The sequence below is a fragment of the Sylvia atricapilla genome, chromosome 5 (assembly GCF_009819655.1).
Source record: "Sylvia atricapilla isolate bSylAtr1 chromosome 5, bSylAtr1.pri, whole genome shotgun sequence".
Lineage (NCBI taxonomy): Eukaryota > Metazoa > Chordata > Aves > Passeriformes > Sylviidae > Sylvia > Sylvia atricapilla.
In genome coordinates, this window is record NC_089144.1 from 72045139 (window position 1) to 72072381 (window position 27243).

A 27243-nucleotide genomic window follows, 5' to 3' on the forward strand; every position below is an offset into this window, starting at 1 on the left:
AATGCCTACAGAAGCCACTAAGGGAGACTCTAGGACAGACCCAGGTCCCAGGCATTAGTCATAGCTCAAAGAGGTGGAAATGCCAAGAGTTTGCTTCACTGTGGAATGTGGATTGACAGAGTTTCCCTGTTCTTTGAATTTCCAGAAACGTCAAGCTCAGGACAATGCAGCATCAGAAACAGGACAGAAAGGACGCGACAACTGTACTGAAATGACAAAAAACTCCTTGATCTGGGCATCTCTTTCAGATTACCAACAGCTGGGTTACAATTTGAGAGTAAATCTCTTCCAAGGTGAGGGGACACAACATCTACCCCTGACCTTCAAAGCTGGCTCCATTTATTCTTTGCCAGGGCTCAGGCCACATTGCTGTGAGTAGAGATCTGACCGTAGGTAATACTCACTTTCCCTTCTTATTCCTTCTATCCAAAGTCACTGCTTTTCCAGCCGGTGGTACCTGAGGAACTGGAATCTAGACACTTCTGTTTTATGTATTCTATCCTTTTCTTTCACTTTTTTTCACCCACAGTGTGAAAAGTGAACGTGAGTCATAACCCCTGTCGTCCGGTCCAGAGTTGTCCAAATGGACACCATTTGCAATTCAGTGTTCCCTGTTATCTCCAGTTGCTAGTTACTTCCAGTTCCAGTGCCAACATAATTTCTCTTCCAGACCTTTAGACATGTGGAGCTCTGAAATATCTTTCCCAAATCTCTATTTCCAAGGTTCCCCAGGATCCTTCCATCGATGCAAATATTGGAAACTTAGCATTCACCCAAGAAGTTCTGAAATAATTCGCCCTGGTTCTAGTTTTGCACGTACCAGCATAAGACATTAGATTCCTTTTCCTTATATTCAGTATGTTCCCTGACAAGACGTTGCTGGATATTGAGAACTGCATTTTCCTGGGTTTGTGTGGTCACACAGAAAAGGACATCTCTCCTCAGGGAGCTCAAAATCGTCATTGTCGAGACAAAGGTGTAATTAAAAGGAAGGTGAAGAGGAAAGGATTAGAGATTAAAATAAAGCCCCCTCGTGGTTAGCAGTAAAGAGGGGATAAAAAGAGAAGTCACAGTTAGCAACCCTTTGTTAAGTATTGTGGCAGAAAATGAGATCAAGAATGCCTGGAGTGGTAAGATGGTTTTGGGTCTTGTGGAGTTGTGCTGCTAGCAGCTGCTAGGAAGCTACTCACATGGATGAGGAGATTTAACAGGAGGTAAGTGAGCACTTGACTGAAGAAAGGGCAGTGGGATACAAATAAAGATGATATTTTGCAGCACCCCCTGTGTATATTTCATACTTGAGGATGAAAAGCAGATAAATGGGCAAACACAAGCAACCTCCTGGGTAGTGATGATGAAGCTATTGTTCAGCACCCAGCCTCAAACCTGATCAAAGGTACTGCAGTCAACACATGCCTTTCCTTGAGCTCTTCCAACTGCTGGTGTTGCTTCCCTGCTCAATTCCAGGACTGCAGTCGGGTGGTTTCTACATGCAATTCCTTATTTGCTGTTCCTTGCAGGTGGCCCACTGAAGAGCCGAAGCTTGATGAGAGATTCCTACACCCTTGATGTATTTCAGAAGGCAGTCATAGATCCCAGACATTGGCATGGAAGGAAAATTAGTGAGCTAGGTATGACTTCTGCCAGGAAAAGTACATTGCTGAATTCCTGAGATGGGTGCTGTTTCTGCCAAGAACAAAAGATGGATTTGGGCAGAGGCACGAGGGGACTAGAAACTGGCATTTTAACAAGAGAGAAGCTCTACAGCTAGAATAACCCTTGGGGTATGATAGCACTAGGAGGGAAGCTGTAACCAAACGATGATTTCCCTTCTTTATAGGGAGATGGTATGAGAAATATTTCCTAGATCTTAACGTGCAGAAAGCAATGAAGGAGAAATATGGGAGAGACAATTTCTAGAAGATGAAGGTTGAAGATTGGAGTGCATTCAACAACGAGTCTTTTTCTTCCACCATCTAATAAACCTGCTTGTGAAACCTGAACCCATTGCCTGCAAGCTGGCAACAGCAGATTTGTTCCTGGTGCTTTCTCCCCTCTCTATTAAAGTGTCTCTGGGGAGAGCATTGTGAGACAAGTCTGAATATGCAAACAAGAAACCATCACTTTGTTGGTCACTGGCACGCTGGGAAGGATGGTGGGAGGCCCATACCCTTGTATAAGGATGTGGTGTTGAGAGGAGCACACACAAATTCACCTGCTCAGCATCTAAGTTGGAGCAGGACCTGTGAGTGGTGTAAGAGGGAAGTGATGGAAGGGGTGTGTGTTTGTGAGCAAACTCATGTTTGCCAGAAGATTCATGACGCTCTGACAGCTGCCCCAGCACTCCAGAGAGTGCAGAGGATGCACTGGGAACCGACCAGGGTTGTTCCAGCAGCAGAAGTGTGCTAAAGCAAATGGAAATTCACCTGAGAAGAGGAGGCATCAGGCTGTTTGTGACAGCTCACGCTAGTTACCAGCCAAGCCAGTGAAAAGAAAAACCAAGGAAAAACAGCTTATTCCACGTAAAGGGAACAGGAAAGCTGCGAGAAAGCTCAGGACTCCTCCAATGCACACATCACTCCACAACGTGCTTATACCCTTAGTGAAGCTCTCCTAAACCCCACTTGCCTCTGGTAACCCTTTCCCTAGCTCTCAGAGAGAAGCACATGCCTCCAGCATCCAGCCTGGAGTTTGGGAGTGTATCTGGGTAGTAAGTAAGGACCACAGCTTGAATGATGCAGGATATGCAGGGTCTTTAGTGTTTCCTGATGCATTTTTCTCACGAATTTAATGGTCTTTATTGCAGGACCCTGCCTTCCAGCTCCAAAGTGTAGCAATTTGTTATGTGACGGTCGTGGGTTGGAGACAGGCACATGACACAGTACACAGCAAGGGTCATCAGCAAACAGCCCGTTTTATTGGTCAGATCCTTTTATGTAGTAGTTCAAAGCTCCCGGGTCCAGACAAGTGATTGGTCTGGGTTTTAACATCACCCAGCTTCCTGGCCAGTGATATGTCTGCCCTCTGGACTGAACGTGATTGGCTGAGGTCCCTGTATGAGTTCCATTGTTCACCCAGGCCTTGTTTCCAGAATGAGCCAGGTTAGCCAAATTGGATTCATTACGATCAGATTTATTTTGTCCAGCTGCAGACCAGCTGTGCCAGTGACAGCAAATTGGTGCAGCAATCACAAAGTACGTTCCTGGGAATGGCAATGCCATATTCTTCCCCATCTTGTCCTAAGCTCTCACCATTTTAGAAGACTGATGCCTTGCTCAATAATATGAACCGTTTTGGGACAGAATTAGGATTGTTACTTCACCGTGACAGATTAGGTGATTAGATAACAGTATACTTCGTTAAAGTAGTGAAGGAGGTTAAAATTTAACCAGTATGATAATCAAGTGATAATCATTTTCCACCACCAATAATTAACTGGATATTTCCAGGCAGATGTCCAAGTCTTTCAAATTAAGAAGACTGGCCAAATTGCAGCTTGTAGAAGCCTCCCTCCTGGGTTTGCTTTGTACATCAGTACTGAGTGGCTGCTGTCTGAGTGCACACCACTCTCACCTCCCCTGAACAGCACAGCTCTCTAGGAGCAGCTCTGTGTTGCATCCAGCACTGATGGCCAATATAATTCAGATACATAATGAACACTGTCTTCTGAGACCACAGCAGGTACTAATCCAGAAAACATGGAGCTGAACAGAAATCTAGTGATGTTGTTTGGCATACTGGAAGCAGGCTGTTCAGGGCACAGTCAGCTAATAGGCAACATATAATGTGGGATGAATCCACACATAGATGTACAAATTTGTTTCTACTACACAATAAAAATGCCTGTTAGCCATTAGAAATAGACACTAGGGTGAGCAGGCAGACTGCAGGATTATGGTTCAGCTGGAAGCAAATGCCCTTTTGTTGTTCATGAAGGGCCCATTAAGAGAGTAGATCAGAAGAGAAATGGACTGAAAGGTCCTGTTGGTGCACCACTGGGCACAAAATGGGGTGTTTGCCTCTTGCAGTGAAATGAAGTCACCGTGTAAACCTTTTACAAATGAAAATATTTTATAAGCACTTAAATAGCATCAAATACTTGATGTTGTATAATGCACTTAAATGGGTGACAGCGTTTGATGACAAACGAACATACCTGTGTCAATCCCTCTTCATCTTCTTTGCTTTGCCAAATGGTACAGCTCAGCCAGGAACAAACACTTTCAGACAGATGACACACGAAAGCTGCAAAGATAACTGAAATTATAGCTTTCAGTGAGGCAGCACAACCACTGGGGACAATCAATACCTGAAGTCTTTGAGTGCTGAACAGACTTATTTAGCCACAACCCTGGCAAGGAGCATTTTCCTGTGTGGCACTTTGTGTGGTAGAGTTCTTTGGATATCCAGACACATATATGGAAAGCCAGCCTTGGAATCTCCAGGTACCATGTCATATGCAGTTAGAAAAGAACAGAGCTGAAATAACTGCTCATGCTCCCTTGCACCTGAAATCTCCCTTCTATCCATTCTTTGGCTCTCAACAGTTCATTCCTTCTTGCTTCTTTTGTGCTGGTGTTGGCATTTCCCTGCCCAAGTTCTGAACTGAGTCAAATTGATAAACCAGCAGAAAATCAATACAGAACAAAAACCAAACCAAAACAAAAGCTAACAGGTTAACCAATTAAAATTTCTAAGCAAAAGACCTTGTTGCAGACAAGGCAATGAGTGATGGGATGTGCACATGTTGGGAAAGAGGAGTAGAAGGAGAGTGGAGGTGGAAATGGCTTTTCACTGCCTTTTTTATGCAAGAAATTAGTTTGCCTCCACTGTATTGTCTCAAAGAACGCAGTGATTTGCAACACATGTAGCCCGCATTTAAGTGATTTTACAGGGTCTGAGCATTGGGTGGCAGTTCTGAGCCAGTGTTTTTATCTGACAAGTCAGAAATTGGAAAAAAAGTGTGTTCTTCTCTGGTTTAGCTAAACCATGCAGTGAAATTCCTATTTAAGAACTGTTTATGTCACCTCTAAACAGTCAGTGCAACTTGAAATATAATCAAACCACAAGGATTTGAAGTAGAAGAAACCAGTTTCCCCTCAGCTTCTGCAGCACAACTTTTTCTAGCAGTAATGGCTACTTCCCACTTCAGGCTTATGCATCACTGCAGCTGAAGCACAGGTCGTTTTGCAGGATATCACTTTTAATAAATATTTCATATTCTCCAAACAATATTTCTTTCTTTTTTTCATTTAACCCTTTGACCTCTGCCTATTTCATGATATGCTGAATTATTCAAACCTTTGTTATCTCCACTGTGAATGACTTTGAATGGGTCATACAAAGAGACGGTAACAACTGTAAGAAGAGAAGACAGGTGCTGCAAAAACTCTAATAAAAGTCTTCAGCCAAGTACTCGATTCAATCCTTTGTGCTGTAAAGCTTGCACAGAAGTAAAACCTAAATTCAGAGCTACATCTATCCTGAGGTAAGCCCAGTATTCCTAAAAGAATGGAGTACTTACTGCTGATCCTGCCTATAATGGGATAAAAGAGAAATCCAGCACTGCTTGAAGTGACAAGAGATCACAACAAAAAGGGAGCAAGTGAATTGACTTCGGTGGATTTCACTCGCAGGTACTGAGTTTAAAATACAATTGTGTCTTACGTTTGAAGGCATTAAAAACTCTTATTCATCAAGAGAGAATGGTGATTTGAGGGTTAGGAATTACCTGTGGGGCTGCCATTGATAGTGGTAGAGCAGATGAGCTAAGGAGCAAGAAAGGTATAAAACAAAACCCAAATTCAAATAGTGCCTTCCTCAGGGTTCACTTTGTGTTCTCCTTGCCACAGACTCCTCTCTGACAGAGCCAAGGCTTCATGGATTGAAGCTGGAAGAGCATTGACCCGGTGTCAGGGGTGGGATGACTGTGCTTGGAAACAGTACAAGAGGTTTAAGAACAGCAACTCCTTACAGATGGAGAATAGGCTCTGTCCACTTTGAGCAAAACAGGGGTGAGGGCTACATTGAAAAAGGTATACAAGAAGGTTCTACTGCTGATTTTAGTGAACAGGCCTACCAATTTTTATGCTGAGTTGCCATTTTATCCCTCTTAATAACATTCCTTTTCTTTTAAACCCTTAGATTCATTGCTTCTGAGGAGGAAAACTGATTATCCAAGCTCATTATGTGCCCAAGTGAAATCATTTTCTTTTCCTATAACCCGAGAGCCTTGAACTGAAATTGATTACCTATTTTTAGAAAGAAGCTCCAGCTAAATCTGACTTCTTCCCCTGCAAATCACACCTATCAGGAGAGTGCAAAACAAGCCTGTCTAAATGCAGGTGCCTAGGAATTATGGTCTGTCCCTTTTACTGAATACATTGATATAACTAAGAAATAGTGGGGTTGTTTGAGATCTTTCACCGTATTGGACTAGAGGCTGGAGAGAAGAGGTAGCACTTTTGGAAAGAAAACGGGATAATAATGGTGTTATATTTTGAATTTTTGGTTTGGTCATCTAACACCCCTGCAACTCCAGCAGGCTCTTCTGAATCTCCAGGCTGACTACCTTCCTTTTCCAACAGCTTTCTTTCGGGTTCTGAAGACCCTGCGTTGTCTTCCTTGCCACTGCTGGATGAAAAAAAGCACAGGACTTGGCTGCTCCAGACAGCTCTCTAGCTGGCAGCTCTCTGAGGTGCTAACTGCACACAGAGAGGAGGTGACCTAATGGGGTACACCGTCTTCCAGGAAGCCAGAAGGAACCTCTGGCCACCTCTCTTGTACCTTCCTCAGAAGCTGCAAGCCTCGGACTTTTCTGTGGCACAGGAAGAGGTCAACTGTTTACCGCCAGCTATGAGTGTCCCAGTTCCAAGATATGAAAGCACAATAAAACAGGGGCAGGGGGCATTCTCTGGCTCTCTGGTGAAATGGCAGAGACCAGCTGCATCTGGAGACTTACTGGTCTCCTTGATCTCCCACAGAGCCTCTGCAATCTAAAACAGAGATGAAGTTCTGTGTCTCTTTTATTCAGTTCAAAGTGCACGGCACACTGTGTTACAGCTGCACTCTGAGTGAAAAAGGATGTGCTTTGCACAGCCTGGGTGCAAAGCCTGCTGCAGTGCTGCTGACTGGATACAGCCTCGCTCAGTACACTTGTGCCCATGTTGCCCAGTGGGAATTGTTGGTACCCTGTGCTATCTCCCAAATGGTACCAGGTTGTTATCTTTGAGAGCACTGGTTGGCACAGGCAAACCATGGCAGGGGGAATGCTGACAACAAAACAGTGCAAGCAGTTGCAGGGCAGCGTGTGATACTACATCTTGGCCCTGATTTATTTGGCACTAATAACTCAGGCAATGTGATTGCTAGCATCAGCGTTTATGAAGATCACGAGCTTTCAGGAATATTTTGCAGTCAGTTTGTCAAAATAAAGGGCCCTTGTCTCTTAAAAGCACTGAATGTGAAAGTAGACAAAGGGAGAAGACAACAGTTTCCAAGAAGCTACAAACAAACCCATCTTTCCTTCACATGACTTACAAAAGTACAAATTAAAAAGACCTGACCCTCACTTCTAAGAACCAGATAATTATCACAAGACCCAGGAGTCAGTTTAATTTGTATCAGTGTCCCCAACTGCTCTGCAACCTAGGCTATTTTCCCAAAGAGAGTGTTCTGGTCACCTTCTCATTCTATCTTTGAAGACGTGATATAAATTTGAGGCATTATGTACAATTTGGAGCTATTTCTGATCAGTCACACACTGGCTGGGACCAGTGCAGCTCTTCTTTATTTACATTCCACTTTCAAAGTCAGACTTTGCTTCAGGAGCAGAAAGTGTGTCATTTCTAGAGGATGAGGAGGTAAGGGAATATGTGTGTTTTCGTGAGAGGGAAGTTGTATTCAGGCAAGCTGGGAGGACTTCAGCCAACGAGTTTCCACTGCCTTTTATTGAAACCTATTTCCAAAGGAAATGCAGGAGAAGAAAGGAAGCAGTTTTCTGTCCTCAGATTTCCATCCATAGAGGTCAAGGTCTGCAGCTGCAGTAATTCCTTACAATTTCCTTAGGCGTTTGGAAGGTGACACAGACTTAAGAGATAAACAGGTGAAAATGCTTTGTCTCCCCCACTGCAATGGGTGATGACCATGTGCAGCCTCCTCTGACCCTACGGCTAGGAAGGAATTTTTGAATACTACAATCTGAGAATGATTTAAATACTTAAGATTACAGACAAGACTTAATGGTTCACCTTTGTGATTCTGAAACAAGTAGATATTTACCTCTGCCTCTACTGTTAGGTCAATTTTAAGTTTTTGTTTTCTTGATCAAGGTACTGTGAAGTTCTGGCAGTCAGGGTGTTTTAGACCTTTGTGGGACCTTCAGGTCCATTTCTTTGTTCAGAACCATTTCTTTGTTCCTGGTTAATCAGAAGGAAAAAGCCATTTCTATCTCAATAGGATGCTGCTGCGCAGCCGTATGTGTGGTTTCTGAAACCTTCCCCACATATATTTTATTCTGTTTCTAAAACAATATTACATTATGCTGGCATACTCCTGTAATTCATTAAGTGACATGAATAAATTCTCTAACATCAAACACTTCTGCTTTACTCTCTCTTTGCTAAAAGGAAGAATCACTCACAATGACTGTTTTGGGCTGGTGGGTGTCTGGGCCCTGAGCACAGCCTTTTTCTTGCCTTCCCCCAAGAGGGGTTTGGCTGCCCATGCTCAAGGGCTGCTTAAACTGGAATCATCCTGGCTGATGATCTCCCCACCTTCACTTAGAAGGTGCTTGTAAATTCAGGCCCTTGCCTGAGCTATAGGGCAGCCGTATCTGTGCCTGGTGATGCACATTGCTGATTGTGATCCATGGGATTGACTTCTTAGCTTGACCTTAAGTCTGCCTGCTAGGGTCTTCCTGTGGGGTCTGGATTGCTGGCTGATTCTGGTCACTCTCACTGTTCTGCTCTACTTGTGACTGTGGGATTACATCGTTGTCATTGAGGTCAATGCCTTGCTGTCACCCTCAGCTCCCAGCTCACCTTCTCTCAGCAAGCAAAGCTTGTGACTTCCATAGCAGCAGGCTTAGCATTTTACATGTGTACACACCTCTGTTATGCTTGCTCACACCAGAGAGTTGAAGAAAATGACACCAGAGAAATGCAACCAGCAGCTGGGACAGAGGTTTTGTGAGGACTGCGGAGCTCCTGCAAACAGAAGATTATTTCTACGCAGACTGTGAAGTCCTTTATGCAGCACGAACAGTTCTGTGGTTTCAGAGTTCAACCCACAGCAAACTGCTAACTTTTAGAATGTGATTCAATACTCTAGGGATTGTAAGAGTCGCCTTCTCTATTGGCTTCACAGCTGTCAATTCAATTCATGAATTAATCCTACAGCTCTTTCTCAAAATTAAAACCAAGGTAATTTCTTCCTATTCTTATTTGACGTGTTTTCTTCCTTGCCTCCTGTTGGGGAAGATGAATCAGGGAAACCTTATAAATATGATTACTTAGCAAAGATTCTGAAAATATGAAACCTATAATTGAAATAGAAATGAAAGCTGACTTTGAGTTGTAGGATACTGAGTCTTAGTTACTATATAACCTGAAAACAATGGTCTAGCCAGCTGCAGGAGAATCCCTTCGGATTGAACAATCCCTTTCTGCTGGCTCAGGGATCCAAAGGTCAATGTAGCAAAACAGAAGTCTAAAGAGTAGTTTTTAGAGTTTAAAATATAACACAGTATGGTAATAGAGTAGTTCTTATAGGCTGGATGTAGATTCTATAGGATTTTGTGCCTTGTATTGGTTGGTCACTGTAAATTAGAACATTCATCACAAAAGGAGATATAATGTATTGTAACAAAGACCTCGCTCTCTTACATCTCCTCTGAACTCCTCTTTTACTCTTCCTCTTCCTCCTACTCTTGCTCTCTCTTGCCCTCTTCCCCCTGCTCTCTTCCCCCTGCCCTTTGCTCTCTCTCTCCCTTCTCTCTCAGCTCTCCCCCTGCTGTTCTCTCTCCCTCTCTCTTTGGGATTTCCCTCCAGCCCAGGCTGGTGGCTGAAGGCAAGGCTTTTTTACTCATGACCCTTGCAATAAACCCACATGTTCTAGAATATACAGGTTGGCAGAATTCCTTGTCCCAGTTGTCTGCGAATTCTCCTACAGCCTCCAATCTCTTTGCTGTTTATCCCTCTATCTCCAGCATCCACTATTTTACTTTTTCCCCTATCTCTTCTTTATTCACTGTTCCTTCCTCTCTCTCATACTCTCCAGTCTGACTGTTCTGTTTTCTTCCTGAAAGGAAGCAGAAGTAGCAACAAGATAGTGCAAGACATATCTAGTATATCTGAGAAGAAACGCAAGTCAAAGAAATACATACAACTTCTGTTTTTCTCACAGTTTTTGTTTTGCATAAATAATTTCAATATAGCTATGCCCTTGCTGGCATAAGGAAGAACCAGCCTTCTTTGCCAATCTGATTAGTTATTATCACCACTGCCTCTAGTGTAACACATATTCTCCACTCAACTGCAATTATTAGCAAGTCCTGATATAATGTGTCTGTGTGCTCTCACAGCAAAAGCACGGTACAGTGATTGGAAAGCTAATGAACCCACATGGATTAGCATGCTCTGCTTCCTGTCCTTCCTCATCCTGTACAGAACCAGCTTCCTCCCCAGTCTGGACATAACAATGGAGTCTGCAGGCTGGATATTATGCTAGCTGCAAGACCAGTCCATATTTTTGTGTCCAGCCTCAATTCTTAGGTTCATCAACCAAGCCTCTTCAGGTCCTTCGCAGGACACCAGCCAGGAACTTTGTTTTTACAGCAGTTGTTAAAGCTTGGAGTCTCATTATTTGATGAACCTCAGAACAGTCCACCCATGTACAAGCTGAAAGAGATATAGTCATTGTAGGGTCATACTGTAGTCACTGTAGAAAGTCACTGAGGCGTTTTGAATGGAAAATGGATCTGAAGAAGACAGTGGGAAGTGGTAGAATGAACACAAGTTCCTGGACTGGAGAAAGCAGAGACAGAGAAGTGACGTGCTGGGTGATGAGAACTGCTGGGAATAGCCACAGTATTGATCTGCATTTATTTCTCTAGTCAAAATTGGCCCTTCATAGGAAAGTGGCAAGAAGTCTCCAACATCAGTTGCTGCTCTTAGAACAGGCTGGACTCTTTGCCTTTTATCAGAATTTTATCATGAGTCTTAGAGCTGGAAAATCTCACCTCTTTGACTCTGCTTATTTGTAAATCAAAATGGTCATGCAAGAAAAATAAGACTCTGGTATACAGCCTGGGCAGGAAAGTTGGAATTGTTTTCTAATAGGTAAAATTAATTTTCAGTAAATATTCTAATTCAAAAGATAGGTCTAAAGGGTTAAGCCTGAAGGTTTTAAGCCCGTTAGGCTTCATGCCTTTGGATCAAAAGAGCCTCATAACACTGGCTAAAACCACAAACACATCTTTCACTTTCCCATCCTTCAAAAGGAATCGCAGCCATTCTGACACAGTGAACTATCATCTAAGGCTTGTGACGGTACCTTTGTTTCTCTTCCTGAACTGCAGAGGCCTGATGCTCCATGAAACCCCAATACAGATGGAAGGCTGGTCAAGTGTCAATATAACACAGTGTTCTGGTTTGAAAGACAAGTGTCTGCTAAGGAAGGCACAAGCCTCTCTTGGAATGAAAAATGTAAACTCCTTCTTTCTGCATTATTATAGTTTTGAAATTAAGGGGTTCTCAGGCAAAGATAGGAGAATAGGAATGAGAGTTCTTTACTAGTATGTATAAGTAAATAAAAACAAACAAACAAACAAAAGATTACAACTTAATAGGAAAATTAAAATAGGATGTAGCAGTATAAAAACACTGACAGAGTTGGAATACAACCTGACACCCTGTTTGTCAGGATGCTGGTAGCAGTCTGATTAAATGGTGGCTGCAGTATTTCTGGAGTGACAGATGTGATTCTGTTGAAGCAGTGATTTTGTAGAAGGGTGTAGCTTTCTTCTGAAGGTTTAGTGTTGTTACAAATGAGTGCGTTGCTTAATTTTCAATCAGAAATAAAAACCCAAAGAAATTAAATGTAGCAGCCAGTTTAATTTGGGCAGCTTAAAAGTTACAATAATTTGTAGATTATAGATAATATTGGTTCTTAATATATCAGCAAATTTATGCCACGGGGTACATGAGCAGGACCTGTCCAGCTTCATGTACAAATCAGAAGCTCTAATTTAGCCTTTTTTAGACCATGTGTCACTCCTTCGTCACTGCCCTTTTCTGCCTCTGCTGCCAGACTCTATCACCCCTTTTGGGTGGTCTTCCCCACCTTCAGGGATCACAGGGATGAAGGCACTCATCTTCCTCTTGTGTCCGTCCTATGAACCCATTGGTTACACATGTGTACTAAGTCTACATTGTGTAAGCAAATACTATATATGCATATCTGAATAATTTCATGGTACACAGAAGTAATAAATTCATTTTAATTAACATTTGCCTGGACTTTGTCCCAAAACTTTCCTATCTTGAGATAATTTTAGCCTTTATTATCTCAAGGTTCTTCCTCTTTACTGAACATCTGCTAGAGAAGGGGGGGAGGGGGGGGACGGACTTCCCTCTCTCTCTTCTCAAAAAAAAGTTCCATTTTAACTGCTGTTTTAAAGTATTGATTACTGTTTCAGTTTTGTCAGCACAAATCATACCTATTTATCACAGTGTTGATGTAGAAGGGTCTGGTCTTCCTCTGGGAATCTATTGGAAAAAGGCTGACTTTGGTGCTCCAAATTTGAGATTATATCTAGGTAGGATAGATATAATCTGGCTCTTCCTCCTGGGTGGGGCTTCTCACAGGGAGATGATGTAATTTTATTAGTTATGCAGTGAGACCTAATGGCCCATTAGCAGAAGATATCTCTGTGGAGGGAGGATGAGCTGTGGAAAAGATAAAAAAACACTGCCCTACTTGGTTTTAACAGATGGTAATAGGATACATACTTTTGGTTGTATCTTGCATTGCAACACATAGAAAGCCTAAAAGAGCAGCTCTCTCCAAGAGAAGCCTGTTGCTGGAGATGGGAGTACCAACACCCCCTGGGTAATGCTGAATGGGAATTTATTTAGCTGAGCACTCACATCAGTATCAGACTCCTAAGATAAGCATAATTCTGAGTCCTTGTAATTCTCGGCATAGTTTTGCAATAAGCAAGGGTCCAAGCTGAATAACAGAACCCTCAGGACCTAAGTAGTGTAGTGTTGACTTTAGTACCCCTTAACACGAGAAAGCATGTGGCAGACATTTAGAAAAACAACTTCTAAGAACATTACTACAGATTTTTTTTAAAAGCCAAAACAAATGCTCTCAGCAATCCACTGCTCTTCTAGCAGTCAAGAGACATCTCTGTAAAAAGTCAGCAAGGGCAAGATATGAATGAGTGTTTTATTGTTTAAGACAAAAAACTAGATGCCTCATTAAGCAAGACATTCAGCTTTGCCTTTGTGGGTTGTTTTCATTTGGTGAATTCATTGCCATGCCCACCAAATAAGCCCACTTGTCTTAGCAAGAGTTCTGCCTCTAGGAAGTCATATGCAAAAGTGTGAGACACCCACTCTGTTTAGCTACAAAGTCACAGAAAGAAAGCTTCCTGGCAAGGAAAACATATTTCAAAAACCTAGCAGCTGAAAAAACTCGTAAAACTGAAAAACTATCAGTAAACAAACATACCTCATAGGTGAATTTGCAGAGAGCCTGCTTTTCCTTTTTCTTTTGTAAAAAATCTCTATGCAAGAGGGAGCTAAATCTGTGTTGAGGAAAGGTTACTTAACCAGGGAAAATGAATGTGTCCTTCCTTGAGAACTCAAACTCCAAGAACAGGAGCTGAAGCTGCCTCTGCTGTCATGAGAACTGCTGGCCCAGGATCAGCTTCCATGTGTGCTGGTCTCGTGTTGATTGAAGAAAAGCTCTGGCAAAACCAATCAGTGACTATCTTTGAATATTGACAACCTGTGGAACCAATTAAAGAGCTGGATACGCCTCTGGGCCTACATAGGTTAAAAATCCGGAAAAAAATCCCGGGAAATTTTCTTTTCTTCTGACCTGGGAAGGGTGGCTGGGTGCCAGGAGGCTATCCCCACTCCCCCGGGCTGCAGCCCTGGTGGGGCCGAGCCTGGCGGCTGCTGGGCAGGGGAGAAGATCCAGTCCAGCAGTAGCTGTTAATATGCTGACACTAAAGCCACCAGCTACGCCGTGGCCCCAGGACACCTAGCAGGGTTGGGCTAGACCCTGCTGAGGGGCCAGGCCACTTCCAACCCCAGCCCCCAGCACGGCTGTCTCAAGAATCCTCCACCGCAGACAGCTCTGGCCACCGTTGTCAAGCCATGCGGCCAAGGCAGTGGTGGTAAAAGTGGTAATTTGGGAACGTAAGCCAGCCCTGTGGAGTGGCCCTGCACCTGCAGTTGGGTGCAGCTGGGGCCCCCAAGATCCTGGTGCTGCCTTGGCACAGCCTGACCTTACCACCTTTGCCACTGCCCAGGAAAAAACATCGTGACGCTCTGTAGACCTGGGAGAAATATGAACTTTTTCCTTGCACAGATGAAGCTTGCAAAGCACTAATCCCCTCTTAAGTGAGAAAAAAAGGACAGAGTGAGGATATGTAGAGAAACAATATGAAGACATTAAGGTCAGTGCAGGAAGAGTCGTGTCTTAGATGAGAACGAGAAGATGCCTTGGTTTTTGGCTGAAAATCTTTTGTAATGCCATGGTAATGGACTGTAATATACTAGAATATGTCTTTAAGTCGTGGAAAACATGGATGGGGAGGTAAGAGTGTTCAAATTGTAGATATGAGCAAAGGCATTTGTGGTGAGCTAAGTAAATATGGAAGAAACTGTCACGTTGTGAAAAGTTTGAACAGAGAGAGAGAGAGAGATGAGATGAAGATGAAAATCTGCCCCCAGGAAGAGAAGAAGACCTCTGTTTCCAGAGATAAAATTATCTCAGAGAGACATGAAGAGAACTTTTGCTTTTGAACTGCTCATGCTTTAAATAGTACCCCATGAGTTTACATGGCCCATAATGCAGCTGTGAGAAGGCTGTGTGATATGAGAGGGACATCATGAATGCAGATTCCCAGGGGACTGCTTTTGTGAGAATTAAAAGCCTCAAGAGAACTCTTCTTCTTGTGAGGAAGTTTCCATGGCAGAAAAAGGGACTTCTCTCTCTAAAAGGACTAATGAAAGACTATTTTAAATTTTGTATACTGACCTGGGTTCCAAGTTTTGTCACTATAATTTGCAGTGAGAAGGGAAAGTTGTGGAGGAGGGGAAGCGTTTTGAAGATTTTATTCCAGTTCTTATTATTTTTTTCCTCTCTTGTAGTTTAGTTAATAAAGCTTTCTTTATACCCTTTAAGTTTGAGCCTGCTTTGCTTTTTCTCTTAAACCTATCTGACAGCAGAAACACTCAAACCCCTACACTAATTGGTGCCATGGCTCAGATACAGAAACTGGTGAACCTGAAACCACTACAGTTTTTTAGAAACAGCAGCCAAAAGATGGCAAGGGATTATTTTGCCTTTCCTAGCTGCCCAAGGGCAACCTAACCTTGCAAGAAAAACCTGTGTCTGAGCCAAGTCACTGTGAGGTACAAAATGTGAAACAGGCTGCCAAGACCAGTTGTTTCAGCCATTGTAGAGTTACTGCTTGAGAGACCAGAGAGTCCATGCCGTTCAGTACTGTGAATCACATGTTAGGCAAGGGATTGTAATCTTCCCAATATGAGTTTATTTCTGGAAAGACCAGCGTGCAATGATGTGCTGGTTTTGGTTTGGCTAGAGTTGATTTTCTTCACAGTAGCTGGTATGGGACTGTGATTTGGATTTGTGCTGGAAACAGGGTTGATAATTCAGGGATGTTTCAGTTATTGCTGATCGGTGCTCATACACAGTCAAGGCCTTTTCTGCCTCCCCTCACCAGTAAGGAAGCTGGGGGTGCACAAGAAGCTGGGAGGGGACACAGCCAGGACAGCTGACCCCAACTGACCCAAGGGATATTCCATACCACATGGCATTGTGGTCAACACATAAAGCTGAGGGAAGAAGATGGAAGGGGAATGTTTGGAGTCATGGCATTTGTCTTCCCGAGTCACCATAACATGTAATGTATTGAGCCCTGCATTCCCGGGGCTGGCAGAACCCTTGCCCTTCCCATGGGAAGTGGCGAATGCATTCCCTATTGTATTTTGCTTCTATAAGCCGGCTTTGCTTTCTCTATTAAACTGTCTTTACTTCAACCCACATGTTTCCTCACTTTGACTCTTCCCTTTCCCATTCTTTTTCTGATCCCACCAAGAGGTGCTGAGTGGTAGTTGCCAGCTGCAATGAAACCACAAACATCTTCATCACTGCTTGTTTCAGTACCTTTTACTGAGCACCCCAGAGGCTCCAACATTTACCAGTAATGGAGTTCCTCACTCACACAGGTGCTGTGCCTCTGCTCTGTCAGCTGTGTTATTAACTAAATCTTGACTTCAGCATAGGTCCAGCAACTAGGTTCCTGGATGTCATAAAATTAAGAAGAACAGAGAAGTGAGTATTTTCACTGTCACATTTTGCTTAACCAATTTCCCAGAACTGTGATATTTTTCTGCCAGTAAGATGTAATGATCTCTTAACAGAGGCTGAACTTTGCTGCTTGTTTCATTTTCTGTTAATCTGCACTCGGAACCTGTCTTTTAAATCACCATTCTCCTGATGTGCAATGCTGTCTGAAAGGAAAAATCATTTTCATAAATTTAAACAGTCATTAAACAAAATATTGGTTTACATAGTGTGTAACAGTGTGTCTTTTCAGAGCGCAGCTCCAGCCTTTCTAAATCACAGTCAGCCTCTCCATAGAGAAACTGCTTGAGAAGTATTCAGGTAGCAATCCAGCTCACACAACCACACAGGTTACCAGGCTGGCTCAGCAGAAGGCTCCCAGCCACACATCAATTTCCAGCAAGCCTTTATTCCATGTGCCGAAGGTGAATCCAGAACCAAAGAGAGAGAACATGTGCTTTTTCTTAGTTTTATAGGGTCTCAGGTTTGTGTGTGGTACAAGGGGCAGGGCAGGGGGCAAGTGACCGTAGGAAAGAGTGGAACAGGACACCAGGCCCCAATGCCAATGGGGAAACAGGGAGAGGGGATGCCATGGGGTGGGTGATGGACCTGCAAAACCCCAAGAGAACATTGCACAATGTCTGCAAGGATCCATGGGGGAGAAGCCTTTTTTTACACCCGGAGTATCTCTAATCTTCACTTTTCCAGGGAAGGGCAGTTGGAAATTCCTTTAATGGCAGGAGGGACTCCACAATGTGAATGCTGTTGCTAAGCCTAATGCGTATAAAACTGTCTCCATTCAAATAGTAGCACTACTCTAGTGAATATCTAATGGCACTACTGAGTACTTCATAGTAGTACTACTAAATATGGATTCTGCTTAAACCAAACCCACACAGCTGAGGGATTAGAATTCAAGCCACACTCTGATTACATATTTTCATTTAAGTGATAATATCACTCTGCATTAATAGAAGTGAGGCAAATACACTCGAATAGAAACAGTGTAATTTAACAAATATTTATCTTTTTGATCTCTGGGGAAAAAAAGAAGGGGCTGTTGGCATCTAAAGAAGTGAGAGACTGAAGTTTCTTCCTGTTTTCTCTGACCTGGACTGCAGCGTCTGTGAAGAGAGTTCTGCAGGTTTGGACAGTACCTTCAGCAATTGAAAGTACCAGAGCTCAGGCAACTTCAGATTACATATGGCCCAGTGTACACAGTTTCTTAGGAATCAGTGACAGCTGGAAGTGCATCAGAAATAAAAATTTTAAGATATAAAAGAAAAACAGAGTAAGCCAAGGAATGGGAGGAGAAAGGAAAGCTACTTGACAATAATTTTCAGAGTATACTGTAAAAATAAATGTTGTACAATTGTATGGAGATAAGCTTGAGAATGGAGACTTTTCATCTTCATGTTTCACAAAGGGCACACATGTATGCTTCTCTCCACATGCTCCTTTCCCAGATTAAAAAAAAAAAAAAAAAAAAAAAAGGAGGAATTTTCTCACTTAGATGGAGAGACCTCAGTGGAGAAAGATGAGAACTGGTAGTGAATACCCATGCACTTTGACTCTTGGAACTTCAGTCATTCATAAATAATTGCCTTTTCTTTTTCTCATGCTTGTTAAACACTGTCGCACTGTGTGTGATTCCAAGCAATATTTTGTTACTCCTCTCACTTAATTTACTCCATTTAGATTCTGGCATCCTTAGACACCAAGGATCTGCCTATCAGATGGAATGTTTCTGCAACAGAGCAACGCTTGGTGAACACGAGTTTAAAGTTCCCTAGAGTGGAACTGAGGCATCTCTGTTCAGCAAAGCTGTGGCAACTTGTGCTTGCTGGAATGTGACGGGATCAGCGACAGCAAATTCACCACGCTGGTCTCATGGCAGAGGCTGGCAGCGCCAGCTACCTCGTTAGCTTGCACTGACACAGCAGCCTGATTGTGTCAGGATTTACCTGTGCTAAAAAAGCCTTAGGAGCTCTGGCTCGGGAAGGTTGAAAGGCAACCCGCTCTGCAGAGTCAGGCTGTGAAGTGGTGCCTTTCTTCTTTAAAGGTCACACAAAGGGAGGTAACTGGCATGTTAATTCCCCATTTAAAGTGAAATCCAGTTAGAACATTTAGTAGCAGCTTAGGGCAGAGGTTCGAGAAAACCCTTCTGATACAAAGAGCAAGCAGGAGAGATTGGTCTAAATCCCAGAACTTCTCCTTTTCTATGAAAGCAACTTTCATGGGTGTATATGAAAAGTGGTGGGAGGATTGCCGTAAATTCATTGGTAATCTCTTCAGGGCTACTGAGATGCGCTCTTTGACCAGAAACACTTTAATAAATCCTTTCAGGAAACAGAATCATGAGCTGACAAGACACCAACAGGCCATCTGTAAAGCAGTTAAAAACTTCGATCCCAAAGTGGGACAAAGCCTGACTGAATACATAGACGAGCCAAGCCTTTTAGCTCCAAGACAGGACACGAGGATGAAGCCAAGTCATTGTTTAGACACCATGTGGGTATTGCTATGTCTGTATAGGCCACCACAGCGTCTCTTGGACACAGTGGAAGCTTTGTCAGGCGTGTGATGTCACAGATTGACATCACAGTAGCCAGTACCACCTGCTGGATCTGGTCTCCAGTCCCAGGAGGTGGTCACCTCCCAAAAGCAGATCTGGAGTTCCATGAACACTACCAACACCGCATCAGGAGTTATTCAACAGGTACCATGTGCAGCGTTATGAACAAGGTGTCGTGATTGGCTCATGCAAATGATGAGTTATTAAGTACGGTGAGAAGAAGTTCTGTAAAGGTCGAAAGCTCTTTTGACATATACTTCTGTTGTTTCAGTTTGGTTTTGAGCCCTTTTCTGTTCTCCCTTCAATCCTCCCTCTGTGTGGCGGCTGCCCGGCCACTGTGGCTGACAGAGTTGTCAAAACCACGGGGTGGAGGGCGTTTGCTGGCTCCTTGCAGAGGCAGCAGGGACTGGGGGACACTTGTTGCGGGGAGGCCTGGCAGGGGAACATGGCACCACCAACAGAGACACGAGAAGGGCTCCACCAGTGAAAGGCACAGGACTGACTGACAGGCCTTGGGAGGAGTCAAGTTTACATATAAGGAAGAGGCTTGGACCCTAGGAGGAGCCAAGTATCCATATATGGGCAAAGCCATGGACTGTGGGAGGGGTCGGAAGGACCTTTAAGGACTGCTCATGAATACTAATGAGGCTGATGCAACCTTGAGTGTATAAAAGGTTGAGACACCATTTTGTGAACTGAGCCTCTGATAAGCAGAGAGAGTCTCGCTGCGCTCCCAGTGCTGTCCTTCCTTTATTTTGTAATTGTAATGCGTCCTAACTAAATTTTATTTACTCGTTCCCACCCAGGGTGTGAGTTGTTTATAACGTGCAGCAAAAGCTGAACGGGGTTTCCTTAAGTAGGATGGGCTGCCTTCAGGAGCAGAAAAAAAGAAAACATCCCCTTCATTTCTTACGACCAAGTAAATACAAAAATGGTCAAACGTTTTACTACAAAAGACACATGCAGTTGAAAAGATGACAGAGCACAAGGCATCTAGACATTCTCTTGGTGCGTGCCAAGAAAAACCCGATGATGTGGCCCAACAACAAAGAAAGAGCAGGTGAGAGGTTCTAAAAACAAAGTTTAAGCCAGGAGGCTGAAAAAAGCAGTCCTACATAGTAGCATTCTCCAGTGATCCTGCTTTTATACACTCTGTCAGATAACAGTCTCACTGCGTGATTGATTTAACTGTGTGGGGAAAGGGGGATTATATTTATTAGTATCTGATAACATTTTGAAGCAGATGGAGTTTATATATACGATGGATTTCACCTAAACAAAAGAGAATCAGTGCTGCTGATATTTAAGATTAAAGACACGATGAGGCAATTTTAAAATGAAAACCAAGGGAATTATGCCAGATGTGGAAAATAAATGGTTCAGACTGATCTATTTGTGTGGTCTGAAATCACAGAAAGCCTATGACTTAGAAAAAGGGATAGGCTAGAAGGTAAGAAAAATACAGTAAAACAAAAACCTGGATAAGTAGAGCAACCAAATCAAGACAAACGGTTTGTTTTATTTTACTTCATCTGCTAGTATGAATCTAGTCATGGAGTCTGTTTTTTTAGCCACTGTAAATGACTGCTTCTTGGAGTTATTTGTGAAAGCACTCACAAGAAAATGAACAGATTTAGTCCTGAAAAATATACAAGACCTAATACAAATTGAAACAATGAAAGGCACAAGTTTACTACAATAATGTTTTAAGGAAAAACTGTCAAAAATAAGCCTGAAATGTTTTCAGTGCCCAAAGGAGCTTTTTCAAGAATCATATACAAATTTAAAAAGTGAACTTAGGCCTTTTATAAGTCTACCCATGCTATAAAGGTAGAGTTATGGTAGCTTTAATGTTATGAAAAAGTAAATGAGGCAAGAAATGTAGAGAAAAATGATAACTTAGAATGATGTTTTCCAACTAAATTTTACTGTTTAATAAAACACATTTACTTTGTTACAAGCCTTGCATAACCTATACTGTTACTCAATTGCTTTCTTATCATATAAATTGGCAAAGAAATTTAAATATTCAATTGCTGAACAAGTAATTGAGATAAATAATGAAAGGCTTTAGCGGGTCTCAGCATCAGAGAAAAAGAAATATCAAATGAAAGTTGTGAGGAGTACTCAGAGAAGTATCCAGGGAACTGCTGACCAATCAGGCTGGCTTTTGTACAGGATGATACAAACTATAAGGAAAAATAGAAGTAGTAGAGAAAAATGTTCTGAAGAAGTGTTAGCATCTCTATAAAAGAGAGTTGTTCATGCCTCATAAAACTGCTAGAGTTCTTGGAAGAACTCCAGAAGCAAACATACAGGGTATGGTATTGGATACAGGGTTATCCAATTAATGCCTCATACCTAGATGTCTAAAGGGCTTGGAGTCCTTCAAAAACGCATTTCCAAGAAACTAACAGATAAAAGGAATGTTGTCATGTAGATTGAAGTAATTTAAAGACAGAAAACAAATGGGAAAAATTAATGGTTAGTTTTCATATTGGAGGAAGGGTTTAAGTGGTTTCTCCCAGTAAAATTATAATTTTTAACATGGTTATTAATTATATGGCAGACCAAGTGGTGAGAGATCTCTTGCCTGAGAGATCTGAGTGACTGAGAAAGGCAACACTTTTTCTGGGGTAGTCCAACATATTGATGATGGAGAAAACACTAAGCACTTAGGCGTAAATGGGATATGAGATTAGACTCTGCAGCTGCAAAAGGCATGCCAAAGGGAACACAGGGCTGCCATAGCATGTCTCTGTCTACACTTCTCAGTGACAGCAATACAGCTGGTCTGAGAAGCCTAAAAGAAGCAGACAGAGCTACTCCCTAACAAGAACACAGGCAGGCAGCTATCGGTCAGTGAGCTTGGCGGTAACCAATCATAGCCTATAAGGTTTGAACACTGAGTCTTTTGAATAGGGTAGATAGGAGCTGTGTAAACCATTAAAAAAATGCTCTGTGCTGCACTAACCTCAGAGTATTGTGTCGTGCCTCTGTGTCCCCTGACTGCAACACATTTCTCCTTGGTACCAGCCTCACCTCCATGCTTTTGGTGCTCTGCCTAGGGCTAGGGTTACACCTAGGTTTAGGGCTCAGAAAACCACAAAGCCCAGAGCTCCAGGGACTCTGCAGCTGCAAAAGGCATGCCAAGGGGAGCACAGGACTGCTACAGCATGGCTCTCTCCACACCTTTCTGCCTGTTACCAGCTTCAGCCCAAGGCTGCTTTTACTGCTCTGCCTGGGGTTAGGGTTGTGACACATATACTGAGATGAAAAGAGGTGCACTGGAAAGATAAAAAGTAGCTAAAATTATTCTGATTCAAATCCCCAAATCTGGGACAAAAGGAAAACAAAGTGAGTAGTCATGGAATTCAAGGGTTGAATCTGCAGTTAATGAAATAAACTCAAAAATGTATGTCAACATCTTATGTAACTTTGAGTGCCACAGAAGGACAAACAGCTTAGGAGATTAAAAAATACTCATCTGAAACCTTTGCAATATATGTGCGCTCTGCAAGCAAGGAGGTGGAATTTTTTAAATAGAGAAGAGGAAGAGCTGTTTAGTAGTTTCAGATAGCTTTACAACTACTTCTCTAGACAAACAAATCATCCTTCAAGAATGAGGACCAAATGGTTCCCTACCAACAAGCTGGAAAGCACACAACCAGCCTACAAAGGTTTTGACCTGGATCTGGTTCATGTTGTACAAATTTGTAGAGGAGTTTGGGTTCATTCACTGAACCTCATGGTAAAACATCCATTGTGTAGTATGAACAGCTGTTAGGGTCAGGGTTGGAACATATGGAATCCTGGCATACTCTTGAAAAGACTTATAAAGGGCGAAAAGAGGCATGAAGTCATAGTGTTACTTATTCCCCGTGTATAGAATGTGACAGGTGGAGTTTCTTTCCATGGAAATTTCATCTCCATAGTTAAAGCAGAGGGAGCATGTAGGGGCTGAGGAGAAGAGATAGAATGGAGTTCTGTGGAAATAAGACTGTGTGTACAGCGTGCTTGTGAACAAGAAGCTAGGCAGCAACTGTAGGATGGGTTGATTTGTTTTCCATTACCCAGCAGAGGTACAGGATTCTCTGAAATTCTCCTGCTATTGTTCCTTGAGGCCTTGGAGGGCTTTCCACCACAGGTTTCTTTTTCTAGCAAACCATTCAGATGCATTTTCCTTCCTTACATAGGAGACAAGCCCCAAGCCTACAGAGATACAGCAACAGACCAGCTCAGCCTTGACCTTAATTAGAACTGCTGAGGTCACAATAAACTTCCTACCCTAGTCTCATGCAAATTCAAGGAATATGTTTCTGGTTGATGAAGATTACGATAAGGGAATAATAAAGTGATTACTTCAGAGCAAGGAAAAATGCCTGCTACTAAAACATGAGCACAATCTTTCATGTTTGAGTATGCAGTAAGGAAAGGGTTGCATCTCATAACTCGTTTTTCGACTATGTAGGAAACACTGGTGACTCATCATGCAGATATACAGGCTGAGGAGCTGGAACTACTTAGTGAGGAGCCCTACAGAGGGGAGCAGGTCAAAATCGGCTCCTGAATGTTGGGGGTTAGGTTTTGTTCCTTTTTATGCTAAAGAATTTTTTCCCCATAAGTTCCCAAGGAGACTAAATGTCGTACTTCAGAGTATTTAACAGAACAAAGGGGTGGTTGAAGCTCAGAAGGGGGTGGGGGTTTGAGGCAGGTAAAGGACAGAGCTTCAGGCAGCTTGGGACTCTGGTTTTCAGCGCTGGGGGAGAAAGCACGGCTGGGCTGGTGCTCCTGCTGGAGGAGTTCACCGTCTCTGGAGGAGTCCAGTCCTGGGAAATCCGCCATCATCTGCTTGCCCTGGAATTCTGAGCTTCTCTGCCACCCTGTGAGAGCTGGGCCAGCCCTGTCCCGCCGTTGTGGTTCCATCAGCACTGCTCATCTCACTACACAGTGATCCTGCACCCCTCTGCCCTGCTGGGACACCCTGCATATCCCCCTGGGACACCCTGCCCTGCTGGGACACCCTGCCCCTACCCTGCCGGGACACCCTGCCCTGCTGGGACACTCTGCCCTGCTGGGACACTCTGCCCTGCTGGGACACTCTGCCCTGCTGGGACACCCTGCCCTGCCCTGCTGGGACACCCTGCCCCTGCTGGGGACACCCTGCCCTGCTGGGACACCCTGCCCTGCTGGGACACCCTGCCCTGCCCTGCTGGGACACCCTGCCCTGCCCTGCTGGGACACCCTGCCCCTGCTGGGGACACCCTGCCCCTGCTGGGACACCCTGCCCTGCCCTGCTGGGACACCCTGCCCCTGCTGGACACCCTGCCCTGCCCTGCTGGGACACCCTGCCCTGCTGGGACACCCTGCCCTGCTGGGACACCCTGCCCCTGCTGGGGACACCCTGCCCTGCCCTGCTGGGACACCCTGCCCTGCTGGGACACCCTGCCCTGCCCTGCTGGGACACCCTGCCCTGCCCCTGCTGGGGACACCCTGCCCTGCCCTGCTGGGACACCCTGCCCCTGCTGGGACACCCTGCCCCTGCTGGGGACACCCTGCCCTGCTGGGACACCCTGCCCTGCTGGGACACCCTGCCCTGCTGGGGACACCCTGCCCCTGCCCTGCTGGGACACCCTGCCCTGCTGGGACACCCTGCCCTGCTGGGACACCCTGCCCCTGCCCTGCTGGGGACACCCTGCCCTGCTGGGACACTCTGCCCTGCTGGGACACCCTGCCCCTGCTGGGGACACCCTGCCCCTGCTGGGACACCCTGCCCTGCTGGGACACCCTGCCCTGCTGGGACACCCTGCCCTGCTGGGGACACCCTGCCCTGCCCTGCTGGGACACCCTGCCCTGCTGGGGACACCCTGCCCCTGCTGGGGACACCCTGCCCTGCCCTGCTGGGACACCCTGCCCTGCTGGGACACCCTGCCCCTGCTGGGACACCCTGCCCTGCTGGGACACCCTGCCCCTGCTGGGGACACCCTGCCCTGCCCTGCTGGGACACCCTGCCCTGCTGGGGACACCCTGCTCTGCTGGGACACCCTGCCCTGCCCTGCTAGGACACCCTGCCCTGCTGGGACACCCTGCCCTGCCCTGCCGGGACACCCTGCCCTGCCGGGACACCCTGCCCTGCCCTGCTGGGACACCCTGCCCTGCTGGGGACACCCTGCTCTGCTGGGACACCCTGCCCTGCCCTGCTGGGACACCCTGCCCCTGCTGGGACACCCTGCCCCTGCCGGGACACCCTGCCCTGCCCTGCTGGGACACCCTGCCCCTGCTGGGACACCCTGCCCTGCCGGGACACCCTGCCCTGCTGGGACACCCTGCCCTGCTGGGACACCCTGCCCTGCCCCTGCTGGGACACCCTGCCCCTGCTGGGACACCCTGCCCTGCTGGGACACCCTGCCCTGCCCTGCTGGGGACACCCTGCCCTGCTGGGACACCCTGCCCTGCTGGGGACACCCTGCTGGGACACCCTGCCCTGCCCTGCCGGGACACCCTGCCCTGCTGGGACACCCTGCCCCTGCTGGGACACCCTGCCCTGCTGGGACACCCTGCCCTGCCCTGCTGGGACACCCTGCCCCTGCTGGGACACCCTGCCCTGCCCTGCTGGGACACCCTGCCCTGCTGGGACACCCTGCCCTGCCCTGCTGGGACACCCTGCCCTGCTGGGACACCCTGCCCTGCTGGGACACCCTGCCCTGCCCTGCTGGGACACCCTGCCCTGCCCCTGCTGGGGACACCCTGCCCTGCTGGGACACCCTGCCCTGCTGGGACACCCTGCCCTGCCCTGCTGGGACACCCTGCCCTTGCTGGGACACCCTGCCATCCCAGCTACCAGCCCGGGACTTTTCCACTGTTCCCAGCTTGGTGCCCTGAGGATCCAGCAGAGGCACCGAGACCAAACTGCCCTGGGTTTTTGTGAAGCAAAGTCCTCGAAGTTCTTGTTTCTGTTTTTGTTATCAATGCTGTAGTTGGGGGTTTTGTTTGTTTGTTTGTTTGCTTTGTTATACATACTAGTAAAGAACTGCTATTTCTATTTCCAAAATCTTTTGCCTAAAAGTTTTTAACTGAAAAATTATAATTGGCAAAAGGGTGGTGGTGGTGGTTTACATTCTCCATTCCAAGGGAAGCTCCAGCTCTCCCTGGCAGATACCTGTCTTCCCAAACCAAGACACTGAATCCTCAGAACGATGCTTCGTCCCCTGCGTATCAGTACCTAGCACTGGGGAAGAGAGCAGCAGCTTGCCTTTGCACAGTAACTTTGTGGCTCAAGCTAATAATCTGGAAGTTGAAGACCTGGGACTCATGACTGGTTCTAAGTCTTGAATCACCAGGCTAGAGGATTGTAAAATGCTTTTTTATGACCCTCACTGCATCTGTACCTCATGCAGAAGAGAATGGAAAATTCATAGGATCTGCAACAGGTGAAGTTTATCCAAGTTTTGATTCCAATAAGAAGTGGATCTCTCTGGCAGAGAAGAGCCATAGATTATAAGTTCTGTTTCCAATTTTCATTACATATTTTATTTAATGATACTTAGGTGGATATTGAAGAATAAGTCCCCAGAGCAGAAACTCGTTCTGCTCTAAATGAATTGTTAGAGTTGGAAAGCAAACCTCTGTGCAGTTCCCCTGTCCTGACAATGGCATGTTACTCTGCAAATTCCAGACTCCTTCAGATGAGAATATCCTCTCTGTGGGATCATAACAAATGTGCTTTCACCTGTAAATCCTGTCTCCAAAATCAGCCTCTGCAAATGGCCAGTGAACTGCAGAGGAACAGAAGCGACAGAGAGTTCTCAGAGTACTGTTCACAATGAAAATGGGCTTTATCCAAAAGCCACTGAGTTGAATTAAACTTCTCTCACTCATTATTCTTCTTGATTATTAAACCCCAGCAAGTCAAGGCCCAGCAAAGTGATACATATCTAAGATATTAATTCAGATACAACATTTGCATATGAATTTCAGCATCTCCTTTTAGGACATGCTTTGATAGAGCACGATTATACATCCTGGAAGAAATTAATTATACCACTTATAAAAGGCCAAAG